The sequence below is a fragment of the Anabrus simplex genome, chromosome 5, assembly GCF_040414725.1.
Source record: "Anabrus simplex isolate iqAnaSimp1 chromosome 5, ASM4041472v1, whole genome shotgun sequence".
Classification (NCBI taxonomy): Eukaryota; Metazoa; Arthropoda; class Insecta; order Orthoptera; family Tettigoniidae; genus Anabrus; species Anabrus simplex.
Window position 1 is genome coordinate 99,291,238 of NC_090269.1, and position 11,970 is coordinate 99,303,207.

At 42.8% G+C, this 11,970-nt stretch overlaps 1 non-coding gene across 1 annotated transcript; it reads left to right on the top strand.

Moving 5' to 3' along the window:
• The first annotated feature begins 3,542 nt into the window (after positions 1 to 3,542).
• On the top strand, positions 3,543 to 3,615 carry TRNAR-UCU (transfer RNA arginine (anticodon UCU)). Its single transcript has one exon. It is a non-coding gene; the product is annotated as a tRNA-Arg (tRNA).
• Positions 3,616 to 11,970: the final 8,355 nt, after the last annotated feature.

Here is an 11,970-nt window from a genome sequence, read left to right on the forward strand (position 1 = left end):
ATTCTCTCTAGGGACCATAAATTTTCCGGAGAATTTTCCTTTCTTGCTTTTCAATTTCTATAATTTTAGAGTGACCTCCAAGGAATATAGTTTCTGAGGCGTATACAGCTTCCGGAAAAACAGCTGTCTTGTAATGTCGTAATTTTGCATTACGCGATATGACTCTCTGGTTGTAGTAATTCCATGTTAGTGGCTCTTTATATGTTGGCCCTACTGTCTAGTTTCGAATGATAGTATGATTTCTTCAAGGTATTTGAAGGAGGATACCTGTGAAATTTTGCCGTTCACCATCTCTAGTGGAGTTTGTTTGTATCTTGATGTAAATTCTCCATGAACTGCGTGTTTTCGTACGATATTTAGAGGCCTGCCTTTGATGCTATATATTATTATTATTATTATTACTTTTTACATCGTTATGTCCTACTTAGGAGCTCGACTGAACCAGCTTAGCTTTTGTGTTGGCCTTCTTCTCCTCCCAAAATCTCTTCACCCTCTTGCTGAGCTTCTTCCTTCGTTCTTCCGTCCAAGTTACAGTGGCTGTGGTGTTAGGTTTGTCTTCAAACTGGTGATTGTCGATTTTGGTTCTGAATGTATATCTGTCCTGTACATTGTCTTCCGAGATGTTGATTTCCTGGAGATATGTTTCAGTTTCACGAAGCCAGCTCTTGTTGGTTTTAGATGAAAGGACCAGGTTGAGAATAAATTTAGTTAGTCTGTTACTGTTCATTCTGATAATGTGTCCATAAAATTTCAATCGCTCTTTCCGAAAAGTGTGAAATATTTTTTCAGAATAACAACATATTTCCTGAGATGATTCTTTCTTCCATATTCTCTCCATACAACCTGGGCAAAAAAAAAAAAATCTTCAAATTTTCCTTTCCTGTTTCTCTATATCTTTGGTTAGAGACCCGCTACCAATGATTTGTCTGCTGTCTAGTTTTCATGTAGGTTAACTGTCTTCCGAGTATGGAGTATTGAGCCTCATTCCGTTCGTCTCAAGTCGGGTCTTTTACTGTTTTATCTGCTGCTGCTGCTGCAATACAATCCGATTTCGTGATTTTAGAAGAACTTCATCAGTATAGAGAAGAGACCATGAGTTGGGTGTATGATGGTCGACGGTTGTTGCATCGATGCAGAGAATAAAAATAGTAACGGCGAGAGAGCTGAGCCTTGGGGGACTCCTACCCTGATGACGAAGGGTACAGAAACTCCTAGTGGACAACAGTAGCTGAGGCCATACAATTATTCTTTCCTAATCCGATTACCGTCCAGGGTTGGTTTTTACATCGGACTCAGCGAGGGATCCCACCTCTACCGCCTCAAGGGCAGTGTCCTGGAGCGTGAGATTTTGGGTTGGGGATAGAACTGGGAAGAAGGACCAGTATATAACCCAGGTGCCCTCACCTACTTTGCTGAACATGAGCCTTGTGGGGGGGGGGGGGGAGAAATTGTAAGGGATAGTCAGGGAAGAGAGAAGGAAGCGGCCGTGGTCTCAAGTTAAGTACCGCCCCGGCATTTGTCCAGAGGAGAAATGGAAAGCCATGGGAAATCACTTCAGGGATGGCTAAGGTAGTTGAGTTCAGATGTTCTCTATTTGTGTGCCTGTTTGGATGTTTGTGATTGCTTGAAATTCCGGGCTTAAGTTTAGGGAAATCGGGAGAGTGCACTAGTGATTAGTACACAGTGGCGTATTAATATCAAGGGGACGAAACCAGAAAATGTTAAATGTCTTCTTTAATATTAGCTGCATCCAAGAATTGTACGTTACAATAGTTAGTTATTTACGAACTGTCACGGAATGTGACGTCTTACGTTTGGAGTCGACAGTGTATGTTTCAGTGCATCGAAAGGGAGAAACTAAATCAGGACCTATGAAACAACAGCGAATGAAATAATTAGTTCTATAGAATATGATGATATGAGGCCTATATATCTCTGTCATGACCATTCATCAATTCTTCTCATCACGGACTGTGAGATCATATCGACTATATGTACTCTAATGCTCCTTTTTGATAAAAGAAATAAAAAACTTTTTCCTTTGCGAAAATAGAATTATCATGTCACTCAGTCATGGCGATCCACCAACGGCTTATAATTTCAGATTACCAGCAACCATAAGACGTCGTCTGCACGGTTCCTAGGTAACACTGTCTGGCCATCCATCCATACATAATTTACACCACAGTCTGCACGGCTGCTAGGTAACACTGTCTGGCCATCCATCCATACATAATTTACACCACAGCCTGCACGGTTGCTAGGGTTACACTTCTGTCACAGATGTTGTGACGCTTATTTCTTTACCGCAAATTTTTAGGTGATCCCCCAGACATAAAGACATATTTCTGTCAATATGTCTCTTAGTCAGGGCCATCCATCAATATTTCACATCACAACCTGCAAACATTTAGCAACCGCCTGTACTCTAAAGGCCGAGCGAGTGACCGTGTGGTTTGCATTCGGGAAATAGTGGGTTTCGAACCCCAATGTCAGCTGGCCTAAATATGGTTTCCTGTGGTGTCCAATTTTTGCACCAGAAAATGCTGGGACTGTACCTTAATGAAGTTCACGGGATATATTCCAAATACTAGCCCTCTCCCATCCTTCTGTCGCCGAAAAGTTTCGATGTGTCAGTGGGACGTTTGACAAGTAGCAAAATGAAACTTCTCACCCTTTTTCCAGCCATTCGACCGGGAAAGGAATGGAATGAATAAAGCCTCCATCTAGTAGCGATGATAGGAATTGTGCCGGCTGCCGAAGCCTGTCGCACTTCTCTGGGATAATGGTTAATGACTGAAAGATGAAGTGATGTAGAGAGTGTTGGAGGGGAAACCAGAGTACCCGAAGGAAAACCTGTCCCACCTCCGCTTTTTCCAGCACAAATCTCACATGTATTAACCGGGATTTGAACCACGGAACCCAGCGGTGAGAGGCCGACGCGCTGCCTCCTGAGCTACGGTCGCTCTTAAACAAGTAGGGATAAATAAATAATTTAAATAAGTAAATAAATAATACATTAATGTCCGCCTTTGTGGTGTAGTGGTTAGTGTGACTAGCTGCCAGCCCCAGAGTCCCGGATACGATTCCCGGCTCTGCCACGAATAGTGAAAAGTGGTACGAGGGCAAGAACGTGGTCCCCTCAGCCTTAGGATGTCAACTCAGTATGGTGGGTTCGATTCCCACCTCAGCCATCTTGGAAATGTTTTTCCGTAGTTTTCCACTTCTCCTCCAGGCAAATACTGGCCATAAGTTAGGTACCACTTTAGTGTCGATCACAGATGATTGGAATGAAGGCCAGGGAAAAAAGAAAGGAATGGAATTATGAGTTGCAAAGTTGACACACAAATGTTTATATCTCGTTAACTGATCCCCACAACGTGTCGGCAGCTCAGCTGTTGAATACATTGTTCACGAAATTCTAAAGAATAACAGATAACTATAAACTCTAGCCGTGTTGTTCTTTATCCCAAGTTAGTAGTTCGATCTTGATTTTGACTGGTGGAAATTGAGAGTGCTTAAATATAAAGGAAAGCCATGCAGTCCCTTTGGCGCAGAGGAAAGCGCGTTGGACTTCTAATCCAAAGGCCGTGGGTTCGATCCCCACAAGGGACGCTCATTTTAAACTAGAAAGTGCTCCTCACTCAGGACTGAAGGCGTTACGCAAGTTAATATAAAATACGTACGTATGAATCATAAAAGGGTGTTTCCCGATGACTTCAGAGAAAATGTTCTGTGGGTATTCATAAGTATTGGGAATTATTTCAGGCGAGAAAGTAATAATCCGCCTCTATAGTGTAGTGGTTAGTATGTTTAGCTGCGATCCGAGGAGGGCCAGGTTCAATTCCAGACTCTTGTTACGACATTTGAAAAGTGGCACGAGAACTGAAACGGGATCCCCTCAGCCTCAGCACTTAGAAATAATAAACAAGTTGAAATTTTCGCATCATTTGTTCACTCAATATATTTTCATCAACACCACTTTCTTTGCAATTGCGATCAGGTTGACTATGAAGTCTGGGACACGTAGCTGTGATCATGCATTCCGGAAATGATGGTATAGAGCCCTGCTCTTAGCCGTCGTAAGGATGATTTTCCATGGATTCCCTGCTTCACACCAAGAGAATGCTGGGGCTGTGCCTTCATAAGACCACGGTCGCTTCCTTCCCACTCCTAACCATGTTCTATGCCATGGTCGCCGTACGAGCTGTCTGCGTCGGTGCGACGTAACACGAATCCCCTTTGAGTGGGGGCGGTCGTAATTGGCGACTAAAAGGGGCCTTTCAGCGGCTCTTAACTTGGGAGCATGGGTTGGCGACTACGGGGAGCTTAACTGAGTCCTGGCACTGTTTCCACTTACCTTTGCCAAGCTCCTCACTTTCATCTATCCTACCCGACCTCTCTTGGTCAACTCTTGTTCTCTTCCGACCCCGGCGGTCGTAGGTGGCGAGATCTAGGGAGCCTTTCTTTGTCACTCCCTTTGTGGTCCTTGTCTTCCTGTGTCTTGTATCTTCAATTTTTGGAGTGTCATACCCTTTCAGCTTTTCCCTCTGATCAGTGTTAATACAGGATAGTTGCCTAGTTGTACTTCCTCTTAAAACAATAACAACCACCACCATCACCACCACCGACGTAACTCAAATAGAAAAATTCCCTATATTCGCTCATCTTCTCATCGATGTATTCCTAAAACTGAAACTGTGTCACTCTACGTTCCATCGAACTCAAGAGAGCTGTAATCGATGTGTATCCCTTGTAAGGTGAACTTGTTGGGGTCGGACTTTGAGAAGGAACTACCCCCTTTATGCAGCGATATGTACGTTATCTTGAAATACGATATCGCCTTTAACACTGTTATTATGAAAGCCGTAGTCGGGGAAGCTAGCCCGTCATATATAATTAACATGGAGATTACTTTGTGTGTGATGTCGCCACATCTTGAATAGAGGCTAGACTGTTTATCAGGAGCGCTAACACCTCTAAACTTTACCGTACAATGTCTGTAGAGATGCTATGTGAAATCACTTCATCACTTGATACACACAAATATAAAGAAAAAATAAATACCAAATTATGGTATTTATTTTGCCATAATATGACAATAGGAAAACAATGGCGGCAGGCTGCCACTATTATAACGGCCCTAGGGTTTTGAGGGGTTTCTTCTTCTTCTTCTTAATCTGTTTTTACCCTCCAGGGTTGGCTTTTCCCTCGGATTTCGCGAGGGATCCCACCTCTACCACCTAGGACAGTTTCTTGCAGCTTCAGATTCTGGGTCGTGGATACACCTGGGGAGGATGACCTGTACCTCGCTCAGGTGGCCTCAGTTCTTATGCTGAACAGGGGCCTTGTGGGGGGGGGGGATGGGAAGATTGGAAGGGATAGACAAGGAAGAGGAAAGGAAGCGGCCGTGGCCTTAAGTTAGGTACCATCGCAGCATTTTCTTGGAGGAAAACAACTTCGAGGATGGCTGAGGTGGGGTTTGAACACACCTCTACTCAGTTTACACCCCGAGGCTGAGTGGACCCGTTCCAGCTTACGTACCACTTTTCAAATTTCGTGGCAGAGCCGGGAATCGAACCCGGGCCTCCCGGGGTGGCAGCTAATCACGCTAACCACTACACCACAGAGGCGAACCGGTTGTTTACTTATTAGAAATAAAAGACAAATGTTATGCGGATAATAAATTTTATTCAATGGAACCTCGTAATGACTCAGAGTAGTATGGGTCTGAGATATGAGAAATCTTCTTAATCTGTTTACCCTCCAGGGTCAGTTTTTCTCTCAGACTCAGAGAGGGATCCCACCTCTACCACCTCAAGGGCAGTGTCCTGGAGCTTCAGACTCTGGGTAGGGGGATACAATTGGGTAGGATAACCAGTACCTCGCCCAGGCGGCCTCACTTGCTCTGCTGAACAGGGGCCTTGTGGGGGGTGGGAAGTTGGGAAGGGCTAGACAAAGAAGAGGAAATGAAGCGGCCGTTGCCTTAAGTTAGTTACCAACCCGGCATTTGCCTGGAAGAGAAGTAGGAAACCACGGAAAACCACTTCCAGGATGGCCGAGGAGGGAATCGAACCCCCCTCTACTCAGTTGACCTCCTGAGGCTTAGTGAACCCCGTTCCAGCCCTCGTACCACTTTTCAAATTTCGTGGTAGAGCCGGGAATCGAACCCAGGCCTCCAGAGGTGGCAGCTAATCAGACTAACCACTACACCACAGAGGCGGACGATATGAGAAATAGGAGACATAATTTAAGAGTTCGGGTGTAATATTACGAGTAAAAGTAAGGTCAATAAATGAATTGCCCAATATTCTGGGAGAGTTACGTTCAAATTAAAATGATATTTTCGAAATTCAACCTCCAACTGAGCGCGCAAGTCAACACAGCGCCATTTTCTGACAGAGCATGTGTGTAATGTCACACATTTAGCACAAAGCTTGCCTTACTTTGAAGAAATATTTCAGATTTCAGATTTTCAATTTTTGTATGCAACAGGTTACTTCCTCTTCTATCTGTCAATGGAGACATTGAACGTAATCGTAAATTCAATATTCTCGGCGATTTACACGTTCTATCTAAACACTAAAAAAGTCTCAATATTTTTCTTTCCACGTAACCCTTGTCGAGAAACGTAAGTCTACGTTAAAATACGGCTGGAGGCAGGTGAGAGGTTTTGTTACTGGCATTTCGTGAAAACATAACACCGAGCTCGATAGCTGCAGTCGCGGCCAGTATCCAAAATTCGGAAGGTAGTGGGATCGAACCCCACTGTCGGCAGCCCTGAAGGTGGTTTTCCGTGGTTGCCCATTTTCTCACCAAGCAAATGCTGGGTCTGTACTTTAATTAAAGCCACGGACGCTTCCTTTCCATTCCTGGCCCTTTCCTGACTCATCGTCGCCATAATACCTATCTGTGCTGGTGCCACGTAAAGCAACTTGCAGAAAAAAGGAAAAAACGTAGCCCTTCAAAAGTCTGACTTCTAGTGAAATGAAATATACGGTAGATCGTCACTTAATTACAATTTTACTTGCTGTGGGTGGGGTCGGTAGAATATATTCTCGGTATTCCTTGCCTACCGTAAAAGGTGGCTTAAATGAGCACGAGGGTCTTTCAACTTGGAGCGTGGGTTGGAGATCACAGTTTCCCTGGCTGAGTCTGATCTCCCTTGGTCAAGTCTTGTTCTTTTACGACGCCAACGGTATTCGGTTTGCGAGGTCTACTGAGTCACTTTAAGGTCCTCGCTGTGTTATCCTTTCTCTTCCTTTGCCGTTACCTTCATTTTATCAAGTGTCGACCCTCTTTCCTTTTCCCTCTGATTATTCTTAATAGAGAATGGTTGCCAAGCAGCAGGGGCGTTGCGTCATTAAGGGCTAAAGGGGCTTAGCCCCACTACATTTTCGGACATACGGACTTAGAAATATTACATTACTTAAATTTTAGATAATTAATTTAATGAGATCAAATTAATATCTGAGTACCACTGTCCTGAAGTAATTAATGATAGGAGAAAATTAAAGTATGATTTTATTACGTGTTTTCTACGTTTATCCTGACACAGGGCTAATTCGCCCTCAGCCCTTATAGTGAGTATTGGTAACTGTTTTGAAGGTCAGTAAACTTTGGGGGGGGGGGGAGTGAAGGCTTCAATGCATTTTAAAATATCAAGCTAGGGGCTATCTTTGACATGCCCGCAATAAAAAAGAACAATATAGACGAAGCTGTAGCGGTGGGTGTTATGGCGATGTTATTGCAAACTCACTTGTATTATTCTAACCTCATGTAACATGTTCTGGTGATCATTCACAGAGAGTGAGGCTTTCGACACGTTTCTAATATGAGTTTACAGTTCCCTTTTAGCAGTTGCGGAGTGAAGAGCATAAGTTCTGGATAGTTTTTGTTTAACAGTAATTAGTATGTAGTTTTTAAAATAGTGAATCACCGCAGAAGAATCGAGAAGCGCAGTTCCTTTATAAATGAGGTAACTTTTAAAGTGTTCGCCTCTGTGGTGTAGTGGTTAGTGTGATTAGCTGCCACCCCCGGAGGCCCGGGTTCGATTCCCGGCTCTGCCACGAAATTTGAAAAGTGGTTCGAGGGCTGGAACGGGGTCCACTCAGCCTCGGGAGGTCAAATGAGTTCGATTCCTACCTCAGCCATCCTGGAGGTGGTTTTCCGTGGTTTCCCACTTCTCCTCCAGGCAAATGCCGGGATGGTACCTAACTTAAGGCCACGGCCACTTCCCTTCCTCTTCCTTGTCTATCCTTTCCAATATTCCCATCCCCCCGTAAGGCCCCTGCTCATCATAGCAGATGAGGCCACCTGGGGGAGGTACTGGTCATCCTCCCCAGTTGTATCCCATGACCCACATTCTGAAGCTTCAGGAGACTGCCCTTGAGGAGGTAGAGGTGGAATTCCTCGCTGAGTCCGAGGGGAAAACCGACCAAGGAGGGTAAGCAGATTAATAAGGAGAAAGAACTTTTAAAGTATTTTATTATTAGCATGAATTGGAATCAAGCATCCTTAACTGCACTGATCCTGTCAATAAAAATGTAATAACAAGGTTTAATATGCGTGTATATACAACAGCGGAAGCAACAAAAACTACATTATTATTAATGATAACAATAATACCCAAGTTTAGCCCCACCTGCCATTTGAGACACGAGCCGCTACTGCCAAGTAGTACTTACTCTTAAAGCAACCACCACCATCAAGTACAATTTGATATACAGCACTAGACAAATGACACAATAGTGAGCAATTCGCATGCCAGTAAACAAATAAATAAGTCTACATTAAATCCGCCTCTGTGGTGTAGTGGATAGTGTGATTAGCTGCCGCATCCTCCGGACCGGGTTCGATTCACGGCTCTGCCACGAAGGTTAAAAAGTCGCACGAGGACAGAAACGGGGTCTACTCAAACACTGGAGGTCAGCTGAGTATGGTGGGTTCGATTGCCACCTCAGCCATTCTTCTAGTGGTTTTCCACTTCTCCAGGCAAATGTCGGGATGGTACCTAACTTAAGGCCGCGGCCGCTTCATTCCCCTCTCCTTGTCTATTCTCTCCATTCATCCCATCTGCCACAAGGTCCCTGTTCAGAATCGCAGGTGAGGCCGCCTGGGCGAGGTACTGGTCTTCCGGCCGAATTTTATCCCCGACTAAGTGTCTCAAGCTCAAAGACACTGCCCTTTCGGAGGCAGAGGTGGGATCCCTCGTTGAGTCCGGGGGAAAACAACCCTGGAGGGTAAACGGGTTAAATAAATAAATAAATAAATACATAAATAAATAAAATAAATAAAATAAAATAAAATAAATAAATAAATAAATAAATAAATAAATAAATAAATAAATAAATAAATAAATAAATAAATAAATAAATAAATAAATAAGCATGATTAGCTGCCACCCCTGGAGGCGGGTTCGATTGCCACCTCAGCCATCCTCGAAGTGGTTTTCCGTGGTTTCCCACTTGTCCTCCAGGAAAATACCGGGATGGTTCCTAATTTAAGGCGACGGCTGCTTCTTACCCTCATCCCCCAGAAAACCCCTATTCATCATAGCAGCTGCGGCCACTTGGGTGTGATACTGGTCTTCCGGCCCAATTTTATCCCCGACCAAGTGTCTCACGCTCAAGGACACTGCCCTTTCGGAGGTAGAGGTTGGATCCCTCGCTGAGTCCGGGGGAAAAACCAACCCCGGAATGTAAATTGATTAAATAAATAAATAAATAAATAAATAAATAAATAAATAAATAAATAAATAAATAAATAAATAAATAAATAAATAAATAAATAAATAAATACAATTAGGTGAGTAAAAACCCATTAACTTGTTTTATTTTTACAGTTATTTATTCCTCTTGTGGGTGGGGGTGGTAGAACACACCCACCCTATCCCCTACCTGTCATAAAAGGTGACTATAAGGGGAGCCAAGTTCTTTCATCTTGAGAGTGTTAACTGGCGACCACGAGTCCCGTAGCTAAGCTTGATTGTGTCAGGCTGTTCACTTTCATATTTCCTACTCGATCTCCCTCCGTTAACTCTTGTTCCTTTCCGACTCAAACGATATTACGTCTACGAAACCTTCCATTTTCACACCCTTAGTGAACTTTCCGTTTCATTTACTAATACCTTCATTATTCGAAATGTCGGGCCTATTCATTTTCCTTCTGGTTACTATTAATAGAGAATGGTTGCCCAGTTGTAACTCCTCTTAAAACAGTAATCATCTCTACCACGACTTGTTATGTTATTATTACTCATTTAGGAACTAACTTCTCTGACTGTTCACGTAGCGACACTGGTGGCTAATAATTTATCAGGGCTTGAATTTGTTTTCTAATTGGCATTTTGAACATTTCATATAATGAATTACAGTTTTCTTAAATTTAACTTAGAATTTATATCAGGTCAAGATGCAGCTTATGACCAAGTAAGAGATGGATTACAACAAAATATTTGAAACTGACTGTGCGTTGAAAAGTGCGTTTGAAGGTGGATTCCAATTGACCAAGAAAATGACTTTGCATATGTTCTGGAATCCACCATTAGATGTGAGGTCAGCCAGCAGAGGCAGACGCGGAGAAGCGAGCCATCTATGAACCAGTCATCACGTACTTCAAGGAATCATACAACATCTCTTGTATAAGAGTTATATGACTTTTTATCGGATCAAGAGGAACCATATCGAAATTCTTAGTTGAGATTTTCAAATGTGTGGGTATTCCCAAAAATCTGTACTGTGTCTTAACCGTCTTGGCCATTAAAGACTCCACCCAAATTGTTAGAAATCACATCTATAGTAGTCCATACTAGAAGGATTCACTCCAGTAAACTCTTAATGGTTACACATAATTCAATATTCAAGTGTTAATGGTATACTTTGTCACATTTAGGCAGCCTATCATTGTAGGAAGCATAATTAATTAAATAAAATATGGAACTAATGGCTGAATGGTCAGCGTACTGGCCTTCGGTTCAGAGGGTCCCGGGTCGATTCCCGGCCGGATCGGGGATTTTAATTGCTTCTGATTAATTCTTCTGGCTCGGGGACTGGGTATGTGTGTCCGTCCCAACACTCTCCTCATCATATTCAGACACTAAACTACCAGCCACCATAGAAACACGCAATTGTGATTACATCCCTTCAAATAGGGTTGGCGTCAGGACGGCATCCGTCCGTAAAACAGGGACAAATCCACATTTGCTACACAGTTAGCGCCCGCGACCCTACAGGTGTGGGAAAAGCGGCAGCAAAAGAGGAAGAAGAGGAAGAAGAGGAAGATGGAACTAATATTGTTTCATTATGATAATATGATTTTAGCTCTAAAATATGTACACATCACCTGTGGCTCTTATTATTGAGGTGAAGCAAGTCGTAACATAGCACATGTACTAGAAAGTGTATCTAGAATGTGAAATAAAGCTTGAAGTGAAACGCTCATACGTTCTGTTTCTGTGTTTCCCATGATTAATTTACTATGTAGAGTTGTAGAAAATGAGTGCTAACATGGAAATAAAGTGCTTCCGGACCTATGTCCAGATAATATATTATATATATATATTCTTCTACGTGTGAGAAATGTGTCCAGAAAATTTTCCCTTACTTTATTGTTACATTCTGTATATCGTACTGTCTTTCACAGAACGTGCTCATCTAGTATCTACATACTTATTTGGAGGTTAGGGTACTTAATCACTTGAACAATAACAGCAAATGTATCCGTTCTGATTGCGTCATATTTAAACTCTCTTTCTTCCAGATGATTGGATTCTATAAGTGTACTACCTATTGCACATAAAACATGAGGAAAATAGCATATGTCGTAGAAATCGCAGATAATCTGTTGATATTCTTCTACTGAAGAAATATTAAGTACTTTCTTCTCATGTACCGTATGCTATCGCTGCAGAAACTCTACTTACAATTCTACAAACTGCAGGCTTTGAAATTGTAGCATTGTCTCCAACCA